Source organism: Leopardus geoffroyi, chromosome A1, assembly GCF_018350155.1.
Source record: "Leopardus geoffroyi isolate Oge1 chromosome A1, O.geoffroyi_Oge1_pat1.0, whole genome shotgun sequence".
NCBI lineage: Eukaryota > Metazoa > Chordata > Mammalia > Carnivora > Felidae > Leopardus > Leopardus geoffroyi.
The window spans coordinates 128,765,985-128,792,029 of record NC_059326.1 but is presented as its reverse complement, the minus strand read 5'-3'; the positions used below and the strand labels follow the sequence as shown (position 1 = coordinate 128,792,029).

General features: G+C 36.5%; 1 protein-coding gene and 1 pseudogene across 1 annotated transcript in view; both read right to left on the bottom strand.

Annotated features, from left to right (window-relative positions):
- NDUFAF2 (NADH:ubiquinone oxidoreductase complex assembly factor 2) overlaps nt 1–26,045 on the bottom strand; it is a 176,129-nt gene that overhangs the window by 79,688 nt on the left and 70,396 nt on the right. The gene's annotated exons all lie outside the window — the stretch shown is intronic.
- Nucleotides 9,997–16,907, bottom strand: LOC123580092 (annotated as a pseudogene).

Below are 26,045 nucleotides of genomic sequence, written 5' to 3'. Positions count from 1 at the left end.
TGATTTAATCTTAACACAGAGGTTCCCCAGGTTTTATAAAAGGGACTAACCTTTTGCTTACCTTACCCAATAAATTAACAGTAAGTCAAGGTATTAGCAGTAAAGCCTCTAGTTGTAGGGACAAGAGTCAGAGTAAAAGGAGCCTGTAACAGTGAGAGGTGCATTACTCTCATAGTAGAGGCTCAAAATATCTAAGTGTCTTTACTAAAATGCTATTTGTATCTATATATATAAACAGGTAATAACAAAAGTTATCATAAATTTAGCATACACTAAAGTAGGTTTACATGACAATTTTTAACATGTTTGGAAGAATCAAAATACCTGTGCCTTCATATAGCTCTCATCTGAATATGAAGATATATGTCCTTTTAGCAATCACAAGTACAGAAAGGAAAACTACCATCTAAAACACAAAATGCTAACAAATTGTCTTCTGAAGGTAGGTGTGTGTTCTATAAGCTTTTAAACGTAAATCAAAAAATTTAGCAGAGAAGAGGATAAAGAGGTTTACCAGTCTCAGTACCACCACTAAAGGCATATGTAATACAAGTATATTTCAATGTCTGTGATAAAAAAATTAACATCCTATCTCTTACCTCTTAGGTCTATCAATTTAAGGTCTCCCAAGATTTTTAAAAATCATAAGCAATACTTATTTGTGTATAAATGAAAAGACAGAGTAACACATGAGTTAGTTTAGCTAATTCCTTGATAATTGCTGAGAAAATCTTATTTATAAATAGAAGACATCAAAGATATATAAAAAATTACATATACAAAATAAGGCTATTAGTTTATTGAACAAATTTTTTGTAATCAGATGTTAAGTTCTTGCCCCGAAATAAATTGTTTTAAAACTACTCCATTCTTTGTAATAAGTCCTACTTCCATAATTTTTAAGAACTGGGAATGAAGTCTATCCCTCTCACTGAGTAAGAAATTATATACAAATTGTACACTTATTTGTACTAATATGCTTTCATATAATAGTTGTAAAGACAATCCTACTTACCACAGCAAAAATTTCCATCTTTACAAACAGATCAAATTTAAGTACCTGGTCAGGTGTAAAAACTTTAGGGTCTAATTTACATTTAAAAATTAATTTGATAACAAAAACATTAACCTAATACACGTATTGGCTTAATAAGTCCTAATACAACAATAAACAATTGACACTGGTGCTCAGTGAGGATTATTATGTAAAACAATGCACAATTTTAATTATATTTAATTACTTTAATTTAATTAATAGTAAAACAACAGCTTTAATAAAACAATCAAAACAGGGGCACCTGGGTGGCTCAGTTGGTTGAGCGTCTGACTCCGACTCAGTGCATGATCTCACACTCATGGGTTCCAGCCCTATGTCAGGCTGTGTGCTGACAGCTCAGAGCCTAGAACCTTGCTTCAGATTCTGTCTCCCTCGCTCTCTGCCCCTCCCCCACTCGTACTCTGTCTCTCTCTCTCTCAAAATAAATAAACATAATAATAAAAAATTTTTTTAAAAACCAGCCAAAACAAAAGTTTGAATCCAAGTGGATCATAATGGTCAGTGGTATATGGATTTAAAGATAGCAGAAGTAACAATATTTTACCTTTTTTTTCAACATTTATTCATTTTTGAGAGACAGAGAGAGAGCATGAGCGGGGAAGGGGTAGAAGGAGGGAGACACAGAATCCGAAGCAGGCTCCAGGCTCTGAGCTGTCAGCACAGAGCCCGATGTGGGGCTTGAACTCACCAACTGTGAGATCGTGACCTGAGCCAAAGTCGGATGCTCAACCGACTGAGCCATCCAGGCACCCCAACAATATTCTATCTTTTTAAAGGGATTGAGAGGCCAACACTATTTTAGTAATAATACTAAGAACATCATTTGCCTTTTTCACTTCCATTCTTTGTGAACATACAGTAGAGTTTTCTAGAAGCTACATGTATGTGATATACCAACAGACTGAATAAAGAAGCAGATATGACATAATCCAGCTATCTTTTATTAAGTTAGACATCAGGGACATTTGTAAAACATAAAGCAATGCTACCCCTTTCTCTAAATGTTTCTGTTTGGGTATGTATCATTATTTCTGATCAAAAATATATTTTTGGGGGGTCGCCTGGGTGGCTCAGCCAGTTAAGCATCTAACTCCTGATTCCAGCTTAAGTCATGATATCATGGTCCTGAGATTGAGCTCCACAGTAGGCTCTGCCCTAGGTGTGAAGCCTGCTTAAAATTCTCTCTTTTCCTCTCCCTCTGCCCTTACCAGGGCACGTGCGTGCACTCTCTCTCTCTCTCTCTCTCTTAAAAGAATAAATAAATAAATGAATGAATGAATGAATAAATAAATAAATAAAATATATATTCTTTATGTAAACAACAAAAGATATTTTGTTTATGTAATAGGTTTACTGGTTTTAATTTTAAAAAATATTAAAATAATTAAAAATTTGGTTTTAGTTTCAATATAAATATTAATACATATCTTATAAACAAAGCTCTGTCAATAAGTGTGAAGAGTGAAAGAGATCCTGAGACCAAAATGCTTGAGAACTAAATGTTCTACTAGGAAAACAAAGAAATTCATAAAGCCAAACCACTAAAAGATATAGATAAATAGATGGATAAAAAAAATAAATTGGGGGAGATAAAAGAGCTCTTGCTTTACCACAGTGCTGAATAATAAATGTATAGAACAAGGGCCAGAGCTGAAATACCAACATTTTGTAACCATCAAGATAAAGACGAGCTTCAGTAAGCATCCATAATGGAAGAGGATTTTGGTTTTGTTTTTATTTGGAAATAATTCCCCTTTTCTCTGCAAATAGGGTGTTCTTACACATCTGAAAGGTGACCAAGACTTACATATTAAAAGATGGTTGGGTTAGGAATTACAAAATTTCTAATTTGGTACCTATAAATATTGTCATCCTATGGTCTTAGTTACCCTGTAGGTAAGACCCTTGACAGGTGCCAGTTACAGGCAGGTGACACCAAGTCTCCTGAATAATTAAACAGCAGGCTTAGGCATCTCTCCTTTTCCAGACCACTGCTCCTTCCCTAATGCATCCTCATAGGCCAGGGAAGATATTTGGGCAGCCTTTAATTTTTAAATTTTGGAGCTTCAAAACTCATTAGGTATCTATCACAATGGAGGCAGGATTTTCTTCTACCATTACCAAATTAAAGGTGGAGGCCTATATTGGTTGTGACCCATAAGCACATATAATCCTTGGTGATGTTTCCAACCATTTGTCTACTTCCAGTCTAATATTTCCCACAGGTGGGACAGTGCAAGGGGAGACTAATGCATTTGGAGGTGACTGTGGGGTGGAAAAAGAGGTTGGGTTGAGTGAGGTGACACATCTCTGAGATAGCTCTCCCCCCTGCAAATAAGCAAGATTGAGATTTTTCTGATGCCTGACAAGAGCCTCTGGCTTGAAGAAATGGTGATAAGATGGCCAAGTTTAAGATCCTCTCTGTCTGACTCATGTCTGGCCCTCTACCCCAGTGGCAGTGATCAGTGCAACCAGGTGATATTTCTAAATCAGTCTGTCTGGTGATATATAAAAGACTGAATTTTGCATACAACAAGAGGCTTAGAAGTGTTGGTGCATAATACATGAAAGTGAGGGCTACTGAAAGACAAGAACCACGTACTCTATTGGTTAGATTTGGGGAATTTTAACTTTATTATGCTGAAGCATTGTAAATTAAAAAAAACCTTAGTTAAGAATACTAAGAATTCTTAGCTGAAAGTCATTTTCACATATGACTTAAAGTATTATTTGACCAAAGTTACTTATTACAACCAAAGTTGCTTATTAAGAGCCTGCTATGTTAGGAAGTATTTATGTGTCTCCATATATTATCTCTTGCCTTTAAAACGTCTTTTATAGATGAGGAAAAAAAGGCACTGGATGATTAGCTTATCCAAATGTACATAGCCAATTAAAGTAGTACAGCTAGAATTTGAACCTAAGCATTTTTACTAACTTCCACCGTTAAGCATTTCCCATTTAAGATTTTAAAATTAGCATTTACAAAGTTTGTGTACAGTATCATTACAGATATCCAGTTAAAAACTAACATTTTACTCATAATCATAAGCTACTATTTTCCTATAGTGATCAAATGAGGCATTTCTGCTTGAAAATGTGATGATTCTATAATTTGGCATATTCTACATATATTTATATGAGCATGGATGACTATCTCAGCAGGTCTCAGCAGGTAATACTTTTTTAAAAACCAATTAAAGAGGCCTTCCAGATAAGCTTTCAGAATTTGTAAAATGGCCAACTAGTTCAATGGATTATCTAAAATCTTATTAGCTTCTCCATACTTGCAGGTTTCCCATAAGGAATCTCTGCTTCTATCTTAGAACATCCAAAATAAACTGTTTAAATCTGACTTCATTAATTTTTAAAAGCCATAAATACAATTTACAAAAGTGAAGTCTGAAAGTACATATGAAGAATATCATAATTTAAGAAAAAAAGATGTACCTAATGCAAATTTGTGCTTGTGCTTTCTGCTTGAACAATAAACTCTTATCTATTGTTCCCTAACAATCTTATATATAAACAAAAACTTAAAGTTCTAAAAATATGTTATTTAGCCAACAAATATATATTGAATAATCTATTACATTAATCTAGGATGATTTACAATAAAAAGTTAAATAGGTTTTCTGAGTGCATCCCCAAATCAAGCATGTGGGTCCTAGAAATGTCTAGCATTTTACTGCTTTTACTTCCTATTATTGTGGGAATCAAACATTTTTGTGCAAAAATCATTTATTTTCCAAACTGCAAGGAATTTTCAACCCTGAGAAAAAGTACAGCTGTAATTACATTTGCTCCAAAAAAGGTAAACATTAAAAAGGAAAAATTCAAATGATAGATTCATGACTGTTTATTCCATGAAGAAATACAAGAGATGCAGCCATTTTAGGTTTTGATTGATGTGTAGGAAATCAGTTTGTTAAAGTATTTTTTTCACCTAATATATTCTACAATTCTTTGTTAGAATTTGTAAGGCTAAATTACCTCCAATGTGTAACTTAATGGAGTTATTCTCTCTCTCAAAATAAATAAACACATACATACATAAAAACATAAAATAAAATAATGTTTAGCTAAATCACATATGCTTTAAGATATATCATACGGAAATTCCAGGTTTTAAAAAGTCCAGTGAGGAAATTTATGACTGAAAACTCATTTCATTTTTAGTGACAATCACTATACAAAGCAAGCAAATTCCAATCTGGTTCATCCTTAATATAAAAAGGGGTAATATTTTCTCCTCTCAAAATTAGCACATGCTCAAGTATAAACCAATATAATTAAATACTGTATTTGATTTTCACTTTGAGAGTCTAACTTGAACAAATGGGGATATCAATAGGGAGGTAAAAAGAGAAACTAAAGGAATAAACAAACAGTGGCAAATATTATTTGAATTTAGATAATTAGAAAATTAGATCACTTGTAAAGCTTGGGCCTACCCCAAACTTTATTTTCATATTTGAAATACAGAAGATATGGCTGATTATTTGATTGATTTCTAGATCCAAATAGGTTTATAGAAATCAAGTAGTACTTGGTCATTTTATCAAAGATCATAAAAGAGTCACAGATTGCACTATTAGCTACTAATTCACAGACTATATGACAGTTTCAAATATGGCTAATTCAGTGAAAATAAATAGAGTACATTTTGCGGTGCATTAGTCTTAATTTTTAAAAAATATATATTTATTTATTAATCCATGAAATTAGTAATACCCTTCATTAATCTGTTTAATTTAGTTACCATCAGGCACTACTTATCATTAATGAATAGAAATATATTTTGATAAAGAAATCACATAATCATCTAATGAACTGTGATATTCATCAGCTTAAGGGGAACTACCCCAGTAATTGTGAACCAGATTCCTGAGTATAATATTGGTTTTAGCTGTTAAGAGGTTGAAGGGTCAATAATTTTCAAACTCTTTTCTTTAAAAATATCTTCAGCAGAGGCTGAATTTATGAAACTGTTCAAAGCAGAGCTTCTATAGTTGAGGCAGGGGTCCACAATACCACTTCATCTTTTCTCCCCTTCCCTTCCCTGAAGGCAACCTACTCACACTCCTCGAGCTCCAAGTAGCCCTGTGAAAATCTTGGATTCAGACCCAGTATCACACTTTTGAGACTGTGAAATGCATTCAAGAACATGTACTGGTTCCCTAAACAAAATCAATATCTTATGGATGGCAGAAAGACCATCATGTATTTTGCTTCTTTCTCTACCCGTTTGTCACAGAGTTATCAAAGGATCTGTCACAAACTCCTAAGTAATCAGGTGGAAGACAATGCAGGATTTTCCCTGCAATTCCACAGCCCAAGGAAATACAAGGCCTACTTCACATGTGGAGCTATGATTTAAGGCTAGAGCATGACTTAAGGTCTGCTTCCAGTGTTTAGACAAGAAGAGTTGACCGAGAAATCATTCTCTCACTTGGAGCAAGAAGTCCTTAGGAAGAGAGAAAAATGTCTGTATAGAAAAGACAGAGGAACAATTCTTGGATTCACAGGTCCTCAAGGAAGCAGGCCTTCACTGGACAGGCATTCTCAACTACTTCCTTCCGCCCGTGAAACCTAGAGGACCCAGGGAAGAGGGAGAAATTGAGGTAGTCTGAGACCAACCTGAGCAATGAAAAGACAGTTAGGAAAGGAAAGGATAAAGTAATTCTAGTAAGAGCAATTTATTTATAGTATCCCATTATTTTAGTCATTAGTTTTAACTTTCTCTACAATAAGACTTTACGTTGGCTAATAACTAATAAAACTGGATGACATAAATTTTACCTATGCTCTCTGCTTCAGTTCTCTTGGCAGAAAGGCATGCTAATAAACTGTGACTTCACCAAAAGGAAGGCTATAGAAGCATAAAAAGGAAAGGTTGGTACTATTTTGCTTGTGAAGGTTGCAATAAAGAGCATTCATCCTGCTATTTTTCCCTACTTATTTCTTATTTTCCACCAATGTTCAAAAAGGTTAAGACTATAGTCACAAATAGTGAAGATCTGCAAAATGGTAATCTTACTTTAAGATGGGTATCTCCAAATATATTGTGTGGAAAGTAGACTACATCTACTCAAGGGTGTACTTGGTAAATGCATATCAGGATATTTACCAACAAAAGAATAAAATAATCAGCCTTAAAAATTGTTTATTCTTAGCAATAAACGACAAAGCTTAACATCTTTCCTACTTCTTTATAAGATTCCAGAGATCACATATTTTAGTCTATTTTTTAAGTTTATTTTTATTTATTTTGAGAGATAGAGAGTAAGCAGGGGAGGGGCAGAGAGAGAGGGAGAGAGAATCCCAAGCAGGCTCCATGCTGTCGGCTCAAAACCCAATATGAGGCTCCAATTCACGAACCCATGAGATCATGACCTGAGCCGAAATCAAGAGGTGAACGCTTCATTGACTGAGCCACACAGGTGCCTCTATTTTAGTCTAATTTTGCAATATATCAATAACATTATACTACTGTAGTTTATTAATTGTATCTGACTCATTTAGGAGATAAACAGAAACATATTTGTTGAGCAACAATTATGTGTATGACACTAGACACTTTTTTTCTTGTTTAATTCTCACAACCATCTTTATTTTTAATCATTGAGTAAACTAAATCTCAAAGAAAATATTATGGATAAGAAAAGGTGTGCTTTCAATTATATCTAATTTTCACACAGAAATTTAAGAAAATATACCAGGAGAGTCACCTTCTTTGCTACAAAACCTGATGTGTCGATATCATCCACATATAACCAAGTTCATACTGCCTCTCTTATTTTTTTCTGCTTCCTTTAACAACACAGTTTAAAACCACTTTGTATATACTTCCCACAACCTCCCTTTGTCTTGAGAATTAAGAGCAACCCAACTATTGTGTGACAACAGCACCATCTATTGGCTGCAAAGGGATCCAATAGATGATGCTTATCTATTGATGATTAATAGATCACGCTCAGGTTATGATCTAAAATTTTTCAGCTGAGTGAAATCTATTTGAAAACAATTTTTTTCCTCACAGATATACATATTTTTTCTCCATCTCTCCTTCTAAAACCTGTAGAGTTATTGCATCTCTCTTGATTCCATTGCTAACCAGTATGTGTTTTTGCTAATGTGCATCAATTCACATGAACTGTGGATTTAAAAGGGATGTGAACTATTATGAAAACTAACTACCATTTATAACACAATTTCAATGGAAAGTGTGTTGAATTTAAACGATCTGCTTACATAGAACTTTTGGAATTCAAGTAATTTGTAGGTTGGAAACTTGTTATAATACTAAAACATATAGAAGCATTAAGTCTTTCACTGTGGCTTCCAAGGCAAATAAAAGAATGCTAATACAAAGCAATACTTCAAATATTTTCCCCCCGTCTTCAGAGTTGATAAACATCTGCCTTGTCCTATGGAATTTGGATCTTGCCCTACACACAGGGGAACACTCAAATATTTGTTGATAATAATGACAAGGTCCACTGCTATTTTGCAGTGGCTCATTAAAGTTACACCAGTGATAACAGGTGGGAACAGCTCCAATTATTTTGACTTTTATCTCTATGATGAAAACTACTAGGACAACATCTATAACTCTAATCACTTAATGAGCTCCAATCATGAACTTTTATTTGAAGCAATGCTTTACTTGGATGTCCTTATGCTTCTGTGATAGAGAGTTCTATATCTTCCTGTAATGTGTCTTTAATATCTAATCCTTAAAGTCCTATCTTTATGGTAAGCCCTGTAAGTTTCCATTTGAGGAAATTTTGTGCTGAAGCAGGAGAAACATGTATGATTGCTCAAGCAAATTGGTCACTATGAAGTCACTTTTCTTGCTGGTAGAATTAAGTAGCAAAGTGTTTTTGTCCCTTGGTCTATGCCCTGCATCTCAGTTCTAGAAATTTCTCCTGAAATCCTAATTTGAGTCCAATTTTTTAAGGCATGGAAAGACCAATCACTGCTCATAAATATTATAACTAACTGTTATTACCTGCCTAGACACAGGCTATTCTTGGTAAAAAGACAGACCTTATTCCCATACTCTGAGACCTGTCTGTGGTCTAATGCTGATGTCCAGTGCCCAGGTGTATGACCGTCTCCTCACTGTTAACTATATTCCTGCCTTACAAATCATCTTTCCAGCACTATTTTATTGGCTCCCCAAGACTTTGGAAAACTATGATCTTGCCTGTTCCATCAGTAGTTATGAAATCCATCTCTCCCTATCTTCTACTGCTTTTCCTTTCAAATCTCTGAAATCCTTTGATAGTACTATCATTTTACTCATTTCCTAATTTAAAAACTTCTGTTTTTACAATATGAATATACTTAACACTACATTTTTATGTTTAGGTTGACAAATGTTATGTTTTATATCACAAATGAGAAAAAAATTTTGGAAGTTGACTTTTTTTAATCTTTTTTTTTAAAGTTTATTTATTTATTTTGAGAGAGAGAGAAAGAATGCAAGCAGGGGAGGGGCAGAGAGAGAAAGGGAGAGAGAGAATCCCAAGCAGGCTCTGCGCTAACAGCTACATGGGGCTTGATCTCATGAACCATGAGATCACGGCTTGAGTGGAGATCAAGAGTCAGAGACTTAACTGACTGAGCCACCCAGGTTCCCTGGAAGTTGACTTAATAAAGTACAAGGTGGGGCACCTGGTGGCTCAGTCAGTTAAGCATCTGACTCTTGATGTGGCCTTAGGTCATGATCTCACCATTCCTGGGATGGAGTCCTGTGCTGGGCTCTGCACTGACAACATGGAGTCTGCTTGGGATTCTTTCCCTCCCTCTCTCTCTGTCCCTCCCCCGCCCACACAAACACACGTGTGTGCATGTACTCTCTCTCCCAAAATAAATAAACTTAAAAAGATAATAAAGTATAAGGTATAGAGGGCACAGGGATTTGAGCCAGATGGTCAGGTGTCTTACTGCACCAGGGCTTGGGCTAGCCACACAAACTGCTGCTGCCTGGTGGTTGCCTTGATGGCAAGGTCATTAGCCCTCTCTATAGCTGCCAGTGCCTTCTCCTTTGTCTCCTCCTTGGCTTCCTTGGCTGTCTCACCAAGGGTTTTGGAAGGGGTCTCACTGTGCAGCTCCAAGATGTATTGAAATCCTTTCACAATCTTAGCCACACTACTTCTGAACTGGGCAAGGCCAAATTTCTGGCAAAAAAAGAAAAGGCGGACGATGGTGGACAGTTCTAGAGACACCAAATAAGCTAGAGACCCAGGCTTCCTGCTGGACTTCAGTCCAGTTGCTTTTATCAGAATTCACATAGCAAATACATTGCTCCTCCGCCACCATCAGCTGGGTGTGGTCAGTCTGGTTCTGCTGTTCCACAACAGAATCCTCTAGGATGTACACTGAGTGAGCAACACTGGTAGGAAACAGTCACTGGGCCCAGCAGGGTACCCTATTGGTCTCTGTCAGGAGATGCTAGGATAGGAGCTTGTGGTCAGAGGTCACCTGCAGGTGCACTGTGTCTTCTGTCAAGACGCATTTGCTATAGGGATTTGGGTACCATTCCCATAAGGCTATGAACATTTGGTCCCAGGAACTCCAGAGCACTCTCTAGCCTGGGGAAAAACTTCACCACCATTCTAGCAGGGGCGACTCAGCACCTGCACTGCATTTGGGATGCAAAGCCATGGGAGGCAGTGGGGTGGTGGTGCTGGGCCATGGCTCTGTGCAAGCCAGCTAGGCTTACAGGTCACTCACCTCTGCACCCAAGCAGCAGCCGCTGCCCTGAGGAGCTGTGAGCCACAAGTGAAAATTTTTAAAACTATTTTATAAAAATATAAATTGACTTTACTACTAGCTCCCTCCCCAACAGTGCCAACTTTTCAACACCAAAAATATACTCTGATCTGTTCCTTTTATTTTAATGTTTGCACCACCACTCTCATCCAGGCCCCTCTTATTTCATGTTTATATTAACTGAAAAACCTTTGTAACCACACTGTATTCTGATGTCTTTTCTTTATGTTTAGAAATCCTTTCTTTGGGGAACCATTCACTATTTCATTCCTTGTGATCCTCCTCTGTCCACTGAGATTGGCGGGGTGTGGGTGGGCCTGAGGGGACGCTATTACCCCTCCAGCTAGAGGTGGGAATGTGAACTAAATTTGGCCGTAGTATTACAAACCTTTAACCACAAAAAAGGGACTGGGCACATGACACCGCTCAGCCAATCAGCATTTCCCTACAAATTTTGCTGGAGCATCCAGGAAAGACTCTCAACCTCTAAGGATCCTAAGTTATAAAGACCAGACAGACCTCAAACTGCTGGGGCCATAAATTCTACAGTGTGGAGAAAACCTATATATGAATGAAACTAATGTGGAGGTAGGTAGAGTCATGTGATAGATACAACATATCCTCATGATTTTGAGCACTTGAATCTAATTCAATTTCTGTTCAGTTATATTTTCTAAAATATTCTATTAGTTAGGGTAGGCTAAGCTGTGGTAGCAAATGGACTCAAAAGTAAGTAGCTTAAATGAGAAATTTCTTTCTTTCTTAGGTAAAAGTCCTGGGTGGATGCTCAGGTAGGCCAGTTCTTCCCACACAGTCATATGAGGATTCAGACTGAAGGCTATTCAGCCATCTTCAACAGCTGACTTCCAGGGTTTCCCTGAGCACTGCCATTTCATTCAGCCAGAAAGAAGAAAGAGCACTGAGAAACAAAGGGAGATTTTTACCGATTAGGCCAGGAAGTGACTCACAATTCTTCCAGTTACAATGCACTACAGAAAACCTGGTCATACGGCCACACCTAATTTAAAAGGAAACTTGGTAAATGTAGTCTAGCTGTGTGTCCATGAAGAAGTAGAAAGTGGATTTTGGTGGAAAGCTAGCAGTCTTTACAAATATACTACTGGATAAATAAAATTCAACAAAGACACTGAATACCAGGCCATATCATACTGGCCCCAGAAAGACTGTGACTGAATTAAAAATCAGCTATTGTAAAAAAGTATTTCAGAAGGAAACATATCAAATCTATCAAAAGATGCTGTCAGGGATACTTGTTAATTATATTGCGTAAAGTCTATAAAAACTATGGGAGAAGTTACATCAGATTTCAGTACTAAGAATAACAGAAAAATAACAGTATCATTTTTCTCTTATAGGACTAAGAAAGATTACCAACAGTGACCCAGTGTTACAGAGGGTGCAGGAAAATTAAGAAGTTCTTATTCTGTTGGGAATGTAACTTAGTCCGTACAAATTGTGTTACCAACTGTTCTTGTCTCTGGATTACTGAGAAGTTAGGAGTGTGGCCCAAAATTATCTCTGGTGGGGCAATTAACAACAGATTTTGTACTTTCTTATTGATTAATTTAAAAAATGTTTTAATGTTTATTTATTTTTGAGAGAGCATGAGTGGAGATGGGGCAGAGAGAGAGGGAGACACAAAATCTGAAGCAGGCTCCAGGCTCTGAGCTGTTAGCACAGAGCCTGATGCAGGGCTCAAACCCACAAACTGTGAGATCATGACCTGAGCCAAAGTCGGATGCTTAACTGACTGAGCCACCCAGATGCCTAAAGAAATGTGTATTTTTTAAAGAATAAAAGCAAAATGAGGCTATGTTTCTTTTTGGAAAACAAAACAAAACAAACAAAAAAAAAGAGTCCTGTTCCTTCACAATAGTTATTTACATGATGGAAGGCTGTCTCTTTCTGAGTTGGCTGCTACAAACCTCAGAGATACATTTGCAGTCCACTCTGAGAAATGTACAGGTAATTGCAGTTTACATTACAGCCTCATATCTGGGTCCACTTTTCCCTCACCCTGATTTTACTTGTTCCCTTCACTGCAATTTTATACCTCTGTCTTTGAATCTTCAATCTCGTATCTCTTCTGGAAGAAGGAAGAGAATGATTTTATAACAGTTTTAGTGTATCACAACTCTATCACTCTTCCTATACAAAACTTAAAATTCCACAATGCATATATTTTTCTTAAAAAGAAAATCCAAATTCTTCATCTTAGTGTTTACTCATTTTAAAAAATACAAACATTTTGGGGCGCCTGGGTGGCTTGGTCGGTTAAGCATCCGACTTCGGCTCAGGTCATGATCTCGTGGTCCATGAATTTGAGCCCCGCGTCGGGCTCTGTGCTGACAGCTCAGAGCCTGGAGCCTGTTTCAGATTCTGTGTCTCCCTCTCTCTCTGCCCTCCCCTGTTCATGCTCTGTTTCTCTCTGTCTCAAAAATAAATAAACGTTAAAAAAACTTTTTTTTAAAAATACATTTAAAATACATTTTAAAAATACAATAAATATTTATATAAGCACATGTATACATACACACACTGAGTGCCTAGGTCAAACACTGCTCTATACATGGGAGTAAAAGAAAGAAGGCTCAAGTTGGTCACAGTCTGGTTCAATGGTCCCAGTATTTTTCTTTTCATGATGACTCATATCAGACAACGTAACGGCCTCACATTCCCAGAGGCTTACCAAGATGTATGCTATGTACACTTTGCAGCATGACAGCAACAACTCTGTCTCTGATCTGAGACACACTGGTGGTCTCGGGGGTCAGATGGTTAAGAACCACTACAATACAGGGAGCCAAGTGTAACATGGCTATCTGCCATGATACCACAAAGGAAAAAATAAGGGACCCAGAATTGTGGAGTATAAAGAAATGGGAAACTTTCTGTAAGAGCTATTCATCGAATAGGAGTTATAAAAGTAAAGGAGGAGGAAAACAGAGATTTCAGATATTATTCCAGAAAATGGAAAATTAAAAAGACAATTGGATTTTACACAGAAGATGGTGAAATATTTCTAGGCACTTGAAAATATGTTACTTTAAACAGTATGTCACCTTTTTGGCAACAATGAAAAATCAGCTAATCCATAGGACAGCATTTTCAGACAAATGAAGCCAATTGGCTTTGAAAAGAAAATATTTCCATCCATTCTGACCACTTTAATAAAAATAACTTTTAAATGACATATTTTTTTCCCTTGCCTTAGTAAATAAAACCCTTTGTGTACTCATTTCCTCTTTGGATCTCATGCTAATTATAAATAAGTAACATAGTATACTGTACTTCAACCTACATAGGTCCTACTGAGATTGGCTTTCTGACTTTAAAAGATTCCACCACATCACAGTAACTTAGTTATTTCTTACTGCCAATCAGTGTTACTGCTTCTAACTTCTTGACTTCTTAAACTGTGATAAGCCTTACTCGAGGCCTGTCATTTGGGGTACAGTGAAGGAGAAAAGGGTCACATGGCACAAGTTTTCAAATTTAGACTTTTGCCACAATCTCTAAATGAGCCTGGACATTTTTCATCCTAAGTCCCTCTGTATCAGAGTTTAATTTAAAATGTATGACTCTACCTCACATTCATGAGGATAGCTCTTATAAAAAAACAAACCAAAATGAAACAAAACAAAAAACACCAAAAATCCCCAAATGAGACAAGTGTTAGCAAGATGTGGACAAATTAGAACCCTTGTGCACTGTTGGTAGGAGTGTAAAATGGTGCTGCTTCTATGGAAAACAATACGGTGGTCTTCAAAGTTAAAAATAGAATTAACACTATGATCGAGCAATTCCACTTCTGGCAGAACAGAAAGAACAGAAGTGTCTCAAAGAAACATTAGTACACCCACATTCAGAGCAGCATTACTCACAACATCCAAAGGTGAAAACAACTCAAATGTCCAGTGACAGATAAATGGATAAACAAAAGTGGTAAATAGATACAATGGAAGATTTTTCAGACTTAAACAGGAAGGAAATTCTGACACATGTCACAACATGGAAGAACCTTGGCAACATCATGCTAAGTGAAATAAGCCAGTCACAGAAAGCCAAAAACACAAATACTGTATGATTCTGCTTATATGAGGTACCCAGAACAGTCAAATTCATAGAAATAGAAAATAAAATGGTGGTTGCCAGGGGCTGAAGAGGGAGGAGGGGAACTGCTAATTTGATGAGTTTCAGTTTTCCAACATGAAAAGACTTCTGGGCACTTTAGTGCACAGTGAGGTGAATGTACCTAACTCTACTGAAATGTGTATTTAAAGTGGTTAAGATGGTAAATTTATATTATGTGTCATTTATTATATAAATGTAAATAAATATTTATATACATATAATTTATAGAATTTGTAAACTTGGGAGATGCTACTAGAGGAGCTCATCATCACGCCAATCCTTAACATTCTTAGCCTTATTCTTTCAGCACTCATTCAAAAATTTTCTGCGTTAGGTTAAAAATATCCTCAAAAAGTGTTGTGGAACTCGACAAGGGTGAGGATTGCACAAAAATGTGAATGTACTGAACGCCACCATATGGTATACTTTAAACTGGTTAATTTTATGTTATGTGAGTTTTACCTCAATTAGCAAAAAATCCTCATATGCATTTGGCATTTAAAGATTCCCAAGGACAAGGGCTACAACATGAAGAGTTGTGGCTAGTTTCTGCTACTGGCACTGCATTAAAACCTCACACAAGTCTAACAACATAGGAAGGAATAAAATACTAAAGTAATTTACTAATATTAAAGCCGCAAGAAAAGTACTTTTTGGTAACAGGAAGACAGGAGATAACGTGAGCAGATATAGTTTACCACTAGCACCACCAACACAGACTAAAACTATATATAAAGGCAACAAGCCTGTGATTCAGGGCTCCTCTCACCTGGCAAATTCCTCACCTATGAGGCCTACAGAATCAAAGAGATTAAAGAGATAGTGGAATCAGATCTTGGAAAGCCCAAGAATGCCATGACAAGGTACATGGACTTTTTCCTTGACACAACAGAGAGTCACTGGCAAATTTAATAATGTAGCTGATGAATAGGTTCAAAGATGTGTTTTAAAAGAATCACTTTGGTGGCCACTTTGAGGGTGAAGTGTAAGACAGGAATGGAATACCAGACTACCACAATAATCCAGAGAGAGATTTATAAGGTGAAACAGGTTAAACTGTGGGATCAAATAGATACAGGGTTTAAGGCATGGTACCTGGTGGTTTTCTTAAATTATTCCTTTTAATCTCCACTTAGCAGCTTAGTATTATTATTCCCATTTTACAGATGAAGAAACATAGGATTGTCCCAAAATAAACTTGGGTCAAGGTCACACAATTAGTTGGTAGGGAAAATGGAATCTTAATTTGGTCTATAGGACTTCAAAGACTGTGCACATACATTTTCTACTACCTTGTTGTGTCAACCAATATACAACCAAAATAGTTAAAACGCTTTATGTGACAAAAATGTGAATACTTCCCATCAACAGCACAGCTAGCCCTCGTGGAAGATAAAAATCAATGTCTTATTCCCTAAATAACTTTTTAGTACTTGATTAGATCCTAAATTACATGCATTAAAGCCAATTTTTACCTGGAAGTAATTTTTTTTTTTAAATACGGTTTTATTAAAGGAAACTCTTCATGCCAAGTAAGGGTGAGCTATGTCCTCTTGTGATCTAATTACACCATTTTAAATAAAAGGTTACATGAATATATTGACTCAAATAGTATATAATTAGAGGCATAATCCACAGGATGTATTTGGTCTTTGAAGTTGCCATATTAAAATCCTTTCTACATATAAATATTACAAAGAATACAAAACTCTGGTATAAATACAAAATGCCTAATTTGGGAGATTAAGGAATATTGGTTTTTAATATACCTTGGCTTCCACAAATGACAGGGATGGATGGTTTTACCATGTATGTTGTGTCAAAAACAAATTGAGACACAACCACAAAGCCTAACAAAATGGACCCGATTGTGAGGGTTCTTTTGCCACCACTCACCTCTCAAATCACCCATTCTAATCCACTATGGTCAAACTTTGGTGTTCTTAGATTCTCAAAGATGGTATTTTGCACTGCCTGATTGCTTCTAGCAAAAAGATGAGTAATGTCTAGATCACAAAGAAAAATGAGCAATGACATTTCTCTATTATAATCTCAAGGGGAAAAAAAACGTGTTTTGGGAAAAATTCTTATTGAGGGGTTAGGATTAAATTTATTAAAAAAATTTATGTTTATTTTTGAGACAGAGAGAGAGAGAGACAGAGTGTGAGCAGAGGAGGGGCAGAGAGAGAGGGAGACACAGAATCTGAAGCAGGCTATAGGCTCCCATCTGTCAGCAGAGCCTGACGTAGGGCTCAAACCCACAGAAGCATGAGATCATGACCTGAGCTGAAGTTGGACACTTAACCAAATGAGCCACCCAGACGCCCCGAAGTGTTTAGGATTAAGATGAACTTTACTGAGATTAGGAAATAAGGTGATTAGCCCAGGTATAATGGCTTCAAGAGAGTTAGTTGCCTGGGAGACAGCTTGTGACAACTCTCACCTCTCAGTGCAAATTATCAAGCATTTCCATTACCCCTATCCTTAGGCAAACTTGCTTACTCAACAAGAATCTTAATTTTATAACTCTAATGTCTCATTCTTCACTTCACATAAAAACAGAAACTATCCATACCTTTGAAACTGTTCGAGGTTACCTACTGATTAAAGAGCAACCACATTTTAAACTCAATCTCCCTTTCAAAAAGTTTAATGTGAGTAGGCACCAAACCAAGGATACAAAAATAATTTGACAACTGAGTTATTTGCCAAGAAATGATATGAATATTGATCTGTGCTTTTTTCTTGATTTAAAATGGATAAACAAGCAAACGTATCTCCTCAGTGAAAGCCATTCAAACATAATTTCAAAACTTCCCAAATTGTAAAAAGAAGGAAGAAGCAAGGGAATGAATTTGAGAGGGGTGGACTGGAGGGGGGAAGAGGGATGAATTTTTGAACTTAGTTCCAGTACATATTAGCACTTAAAAAAAATCAGACACTGGGTCTTATTCACAGACACACTTAAGTTTGTGATATGAAAGAGAAATGAATTCATTAGTCAACTATAAGAAGGCAATTTTGAAGGGGAAAAATATGAAAAGAAACAAGTCTCTCGTGATCTTTTTCACTTCATGTTTAATAAATTGCTTTGGAAGTAAATTTTCTCTGTTCTTTTATTCTATCTGCCATGAAGGATGATAAAAATCATTGGTATAGGGCTAGAAAGGCTTTCACCATAGTGATAGTACACACCCTTAGATGAAGGCTACTTAAGCTAACTCTAGGCATTCAGAGCATCACCGAAACACTCCATTTTACCCCCTTTTACTTTTCCCAGCCTTAAATATCTCAGCAGGAAGCCCTATATGGATGACATATCCTTGGACTAGTTGGGTTGATTCATTTCTAGGCTGTGGGCTCTGTGGCTGGTTATAATCCTACCTGACAAAGACAAGCTTGCCATGTTTCAACAATATGAAACATCAGAGAAAGAGAGGAAAATGGTTACTGCAACACTAAGGTCCACAGGCAGTGTGCACCTAGCACACACTAGGAGTTAGTTCAGAAATGGCTGAGGTCAACCCTCACTTCCAATAGTTGAGGCACTAACTTTACAGGTCCCTATAAATAGGTAAGATTGCCTTGGAATGCTCTGACACCAACTAAACTGAAAAACAAACGCTGAATAAACTTAATATATATATATATTTTTACTGTATAGGCAATTTGTTAAGAACATAGACTACGGAAGGAGACTCTCTGGCTCTGAAATTTACCAGCTTATATTCTTTAGTATTATGTAACTTCCTTGTACCCCACTTTCCCTACACATAAAATAGGGATACTAAGATAAAATGTCATCACTGGATAAAGTTAGTTAGTATACATAAACTGCTAAGAATAGTGCCTGGAACTTAGTAAGTATTACATATATTAGTTATTACTGTTATTATAAATTATTCTGTACGTTGTCATTTAAAAGTCATACTACAAACTAAACAGAGGATTTAATACTGAACTTAGAGGACATTTAGGTTATCACATGAGGCATCAAAACAAAAGCAACACAGATTTGTACAGTGCTCTCTCTAGGGGGTTGTGGGGCTGCTGGGAGTAGGAGGACCATCGTAAGTCAGGTTTTGATCACAGAGTATAAGGTCATGTTTCAGAACTGGCAGTTTTGCTGCTAACAGGGAAGTGTGGGCAAGGGGAAGTCCTGAAACACAATGTTCAGATGAGCCTGGCACCCTGCACTGCCGCCATACTTCTGCCTGAAAAGCTCTAGGGACTTCAGGATCAAAGAAACAGCTCAAGAAGTTGGTAGAAAGGAGAAATAGCTGTGGAAGTGGGAGAGGGAAATAAATGCAATTTAGGGCTAATTAACATTGGCAGCACTATTACCTTCCCAAGCATGCAGTGTCCTCTCCTATCAGGGGTGCAATTAAAGTACAGAGAGCAGAGTAGAGAAGACCATCATGTTGTCCACCCTCAATCCTCAAAGTGTGGGCTGAGAGTGAATGGTTTATTGTGCCAGGCATGATGGAGGGATGCTCACGCTACTTTGGTTTTATAAATTGCTAAGCTACAAGGTGATCTTGAATTGTGGTAAATTCTGGTTCCTTCACAAAACACATACTAACATGGTGTCTTTCAGAAGAAATGTTGTAACAGATAAGAACATAAATAGGAAAATGGTTATCAGAGACTATGGTTACATAGCAAGTGTGAGGAGTCAAAATGTGCAGAGGAACCCACAAAACAGCCCCTGGCACCTGGGAAAAACAAACCTTATATCCTTGGGGTGCCTTATTTGAAGTTTAGTATTTTGGATATAAAGTGACATGAGTGGATTATACAAATAATCCTGGACTGGGAAAGGCTGTTCTGTGGATGAGAGGAAACACAGAAACTTTAAAGAAAAGGGTTGTATATTTTTCTTCATAAAAACAAAATCGTGGGGGGTGCCTGGATGGCTCAGTTGGTTAAGCATCTGACTTCAGCTCAGGTCACGATCTCACGGTTTGTGGGTTTGAGCCCTGTGTCAGACTCTGGGCTGACAGCTCAGAGCCCGGAGCCTGCTTCGGATTCTGTGTCTCCCTCTCCCTCTGCCGCTCCCCCGCTTGCACTCTGTTTCTCCATCTCTCAAAATTGAATAAACGTTAAAAAAATTAAAAAAATAATAAATAAAAAAAATAAGTAAAAAAAAACAAGCAAAAAATACCATCAAACAAAGTCAAAAGACTACGTGAAAAAACTGGAGAAAAAAAAAGATGTTTAATGAAATGAAAGACAAAGGTCTGAATGTTCCTAATATACAAATAGGTTGAAAGGAAGAACTGATAAAACTATGGATGAAGGATATTAATAGTTTTTTATATAGGACATAAATATATAAATAGGCAAAAAAAATGCACAACCTCACTAATAATTAAAGAAATGTAGATTAAAAAGATATTCTCATCTGTTAGATAAAAATACAGACAACAGCACAGAGAAAAACAGGCAATAATACTGTTGTAGGGATTCTTATCGTTCACCCGTATCAAGTGCTCCTCTCTACTTCCTTGTACCCTTCAAGATGGGCCTCTGGCAATGAGCTGTGAGCTAAAGTACCACATTTCACTGCTATTCCAAAAAATGTAATTGCTAGTAAAAATAATCTCTAAACCTCTTCTCTCCTACCAAAGTATCTGAAGAGGCCACATGTTGCAGTTACGATATGGTGGAATCTTTCCATCAGTTGGAAACTGTCAACACCCTCACACTTAACCTGGGGTAGGCCAGGGAAAAAGAAATGTCTGTCATGTTAATCCACTGGAATTTCATGGTTCTTCTGTTATGACAGGCCAGTTACCCATCCTGACTGATATAAATATACTCCAAGTTGCAAAGTGGTTATTTCCGGGGGGTGAGTAAGTATTGTGGTGGACTTTTCCTGTCCTTATGAAATATTTCTATAATATTGTATTACTTTTATAATTAGAAAAAATTTAAAGGTTAAAAAATGTAAGAATAAAGTGTTGGCATCCAAAGTATAAACACTGGTAACAATTTCCCCAGATTTGCACTTACCAGAGTTGCAAAAATATTTCTTATTTAGGTAAATACATCTGTCTTTAAGAGACTACCCATAAGGAAGCCATCTTCCTACTCATAAATGGCTTTTGCTTGGGCCATTTTGAATTTATTACCGATATTTAGGCCCTAAGGATAATTATTTCCACAGGATACACAGAAATGGGAAGGGATACAAGGAATAATGTTAACAAATCAAAAAGAAAGGCCACATGTTTCAACAGACAAGAAGACACCTTGATAAGGAAAATGAGGTCAGATAAAAAAAAGTATCCAAATTGCTGGTAATCAAAATCACTATCCTAAAAAGTCAAAAGCTCTAAAATGATTCTCCTAAGGTTGTCCTAAGGCCAATCTAACTTCTGTCAATTTCATTTTTCTGAACACAATAATAGAAGTAAAACTAAACATAAAGCATTCCATGAAAATGTTTCACGGACTACCTTGGGAGAGAAAAAGTTCCAGGGAAACCCCTTCTTTCTTCCATCAAACCCTGCAATTCAACCTAAAGAGCTTCATTTTTACGTTTTTACCACTGCTCTTGTCACATGAAATTTTTTTCTGAAGAAATGACCTGGAGCTAAAAGACAGAAAATCCTTCACCTAAAACTGTGACTAGGAAAATATGGAAATAAAATATTAAACCCCATGAAAGAAGTTACCACATTAGGATGTTTGCCTTTTGAATACCAACTGGTTAAAATCTAGATAAAAGACTCTAATGACCACAAAGCACACATCATTGCAAAAGGTCAAATAAACATATGAGCATACTATAGGAGATTTATTTGCATCCAAGCTTCTGAAACTGAACGGTATACCTGATGAGCCAAGATCATCTAATCTAAAAGCCTATTCAACTAGTTCTTCACAATAGGAAAGTGTAGAAGTTTTATGGCTCAGATCTTCTGCAATGGGGGTAGAAAGCCAGGTTTACTGGTGAAATCAGCCAGAATGGAACTCAAGGGCAGATGTTGGAAAACAGAGTTGGGTAACTAGAGAAACTGCCAGAAGGTCTTGTGTTTCAGACAGGAAAGGGTTACATAGGAGGTATATTTCATCAAGTCTCACAATAAAATAGCAAGATCCTCTCACAGAACAGATGAGTAAACCTTCTGGAATAAAACTGCATGCTACTTTTGCTGCCCTATAGGGCAGTGATCTACTTAGAATACTTCCTGCCCAATGGCAGAGCACTGAGTTTAAATGGTTGGTAGTTTTCAGTAGTTTGACAAAGTTATCCCAAAGGCTAATAAAATTGTAAAAATTGTAATCAGAGCTAGTCACACCAATTCAGAGCATTCATTTTCACATTTGATGCTGAGTTTTTACAAAGCACACTGATACAGTGAAGAACAACTGGAGAAAAGTAACCAGGATGATATGAAATTGAGAAACTACATCTTCAGAAAACTTGGAAGAATCACAAAGTTCATTTACTGATTGGAAGACTCAGGAGGGAAATTAGAATCATATCATGATTCAGAGACAGTACATGGAATCCTGTTGTAAAACGAGTAATATTTTTGTAACATAATCACTGCACACTTTTAAAAGGTTGTCACTTTGTCCTTATACTTTGTTTGGTAGCTTCAGCAATGTCTAATATGGCAATTTACATGCAAGAGATGCTCTATATATTTTCTTGATTAATTCATATCAATCCCTAAATGGGACTGTTTTTAAAGTTGGTTTCCACTTACTGGGTTTTTCTTAAAGCAGAATTCACCAGCATACTTTTAAAAACAGAATATTCTTCCTATCTATCTGTCTTCCTATCTATCTACTTACCTACCTACCTACCTACCTACCTACTTACCTAGTGCATTCACATGGTTCAAACATAAAGTATAAAATGGTATACAGTGAAAAAACTCCCTCACGCCTATGTCCTATCTGCTGAGTTCCTATCCGTGCACACACATACAACTAACTGGCAACCTCCCTTTACTAGTTCAACCTTCCAGAAATTATTTTTATGCACACAGAAGTCAATATAAATGTATGTATGTATATTATAGACAAAGACGCAGACATATGATCCCCCCTTTTGTTTTTCCATAAATAGCTTACACTATAAACTGTTCTGCAATTTTCCTTTCATTTAGTAATTATAACAGATTTTTTCATATTAATACATAAAGTATATCCTCGTTATTTTTTTAAAGAAGCACCCATTGTATATATGTACCATAATTCATGTAACTGGTCCACTAATAATGAGCACTTAGGTTTAAGAGAAATTTAGGGGTACCTGGGTGGCTCAGTCATTTAAGTGTCTGACTTTGCTCAGGTCTATGATCTCACAGTTCGTGATTTCAACCCCGCATTGGGCTCTGTGCTGACAGCTGGGAGCCCGGAGCTTGCTTTGGATTCTGTGTCTCCCTCTCTCTCTCTGCCCCTCCCCTGCTCACACTCTGTCTGTCTCTCTCTCTCTCTCTCTCTCTCAAAAATAAATAAAAACATTAAAAAAATAAAAAATAAAATAAGAGAAATTTAAATTACAATCATGGAATTATATGTTTATAAAGGACTAATACATTTCAAACAAAAGGCAGATAATCTCTTATGGCTAAATTAGTGCTATCAAGGTTACTGGGCTCATTTGAGGTATCTAGAATAATAGTTAAGTCTAAAAGTACAAATACTTTTGGGTTGCCTGGGTGGCTCAGTCAGCTGAGCGTCCAACTTCAGCTCAGGTCATGATCTCATGGTTCATGAGTTTGAGCCCCACGTCAGGCTCTGTGCTGACAGCTCAGAGCCTAGAGCCTGCTTCAGATTCTGTGTCTCCCTCTCTCTCTGCCCGTCCCTGCTCATGCTCTGTCTCTCCCTCTCTCTCAAAACTAAATAAACATTAAAAAAATTTTTTTAAAAAGTACAAATGCTTTTATAAAAAATGATTCCAGCATATTAGTGACAAATCTACTTGCTAATATATGGATTTTTACTTTCAGTCTCTCTGCCCCTCCCCTGCTCCTGCTCTCTCTCTCTCAAAAATAAACATTAAAAAAAATTAAAAAAAAAAAACACACGCGTTTTAATCTTGAATCATTTTGTATTCAATAATTCTTGCCTTTAGATATGTGTATGTGAACACACACATATATCTATAATAGATTTGCATTAATTGTGGCTTCATTTTTGTAAATATTCATATGGAATATCATTAATAACTGTTTTTATTTTACTATTGATATTCAGTATTGATTTCCTAGGTCTTTGAATTGCATAGAATAACATCCAATGTTGAAAACTGATTTAAATTATTTATGTAAAGTATTACTAGAGCACCTGGGCGGCTCAGATGGTTGAGCCTCCGACTCTTGATTTCGGCTCAGGTCATGATCTCACAGTTTGTGAGTTCAAGCCACGCATCAGGCTCTGCACTGACAACACGGAGCCTGTTTGGGATGTTCTTTCTCTACTCTCTGTGTCCCTCCCCCTGCTCATGCTCATTCTCTCTCAAAATAAATAAATAAACACAAATACAGTTTTACTAATAAAAAAAAAGTAATAGTAAAAGTTAACATACCTTGCTAACTATTAAAACTTAAGCCTGGTAATTATCTATAAATTTCCATATTCTTATGGATATTTATATTCTAGTCTTCCTCAAATATGCAAATTTAATAAAAACATATTTGTTCATGAAGAATACATTTGGGAACCTTAAAAAATAAAGGTGTCCACACAGTTACACAATACTAAATATTTTTATTATTTAAAAATAATAATAAATACTGCCTACTATGGATGAGTATGATGTGGTTTTACCCTTGAGGACTTCGTGGGTAATATCAGTATGTGAAAATAAGCTGTAATATATAAGTTTGCAGAAGAATGTTTAGGAATACTGACTCTCTTGGTTTCCTAGTGCTGCCATAACAAAGTACCACAAACTGGGTAGCTTAAAACAATAGACATTTGTTCTCTCACAGCTCTGGAGGCTAGAAGTCCAAAATCAAGGTGTAGGCAGGGGCCATGCTCCCTCTGAAGACTCCAGGGGACACCTGTCTTTGCCTCTTCTAGTGGTGATGGCAATCCTTGGCATTCCTGGGCTCATAGCTGCATTACTCCAATCCCTGCCTTCATCTTCACATGGACTTCTTCCCTGTGTATGACTCTGTATGCCCTCTCCTCTTCTAATAAAGACACTAGTCATTGGATTTAGGGCCTATTCTAATCCATCAGGACCCTATCCTAACTAATCACATATGCAAACATCCTATCTCCAAAAGGTTCTGAGATTTTGGGCAGACATGAACTTTTGGGAGACACTATTCAACCCATCACATTGACCATGAATGAAGAAAAAAAAGCAAAACAAAACAAAAAAAGCAAAGCAAAACAAAAATTTGTCAGACTGTAAACTACAGGTTGAAGTGTTTTACAATCTGTTTCATAGTTAAAGCCAGAGAAGAAGGACAACTCAGCTACTCCTTAAATGTTCTTAAATGCATTGTACAAATCCTCACTTTAACAATGGAGCTAGACAATTTAATAGAATATCCTCAAAGGCCGAAAAAGTTATTGGGTCCTGATCTACATCAACGGCTCTTTGAAATCTCACCCATGTACTATTAAAAATAACAAAATAAACTAGAAAGGACTGTTTCATCACTCCTGCTTACACCAGCATATCTCATCAGGATGAAGGGCAAGGTTGGCTTTCTCTCTGATGAGACATCAGTAAGCTGCTCTTTTATTTTTATTAAAGAGTTATTCATACTTGCAAAAAAGAACAGAAATAGAGCCATCATCACTAAAGCCAAAGAGCAGCTATTCTGTCACTTGAGGTGTTCTTAAAGACATCAGATGTCCCAGATCCACCAAATCACAGTCTGATAATTAATGATCTGAGTTAATTGGCAAAACAGAAATTAAATATGCATCTTTAAACAGTGTTTACCAAAGAGTATTTCTGTGATACAAAATGATAAAATTATTCACCAACACTTGGTTTGAAATTTGGTCTTAATTACTAATTTCTAGGATGTAGACATATTTGTTTCAATTTGGGGGATTTAAAATA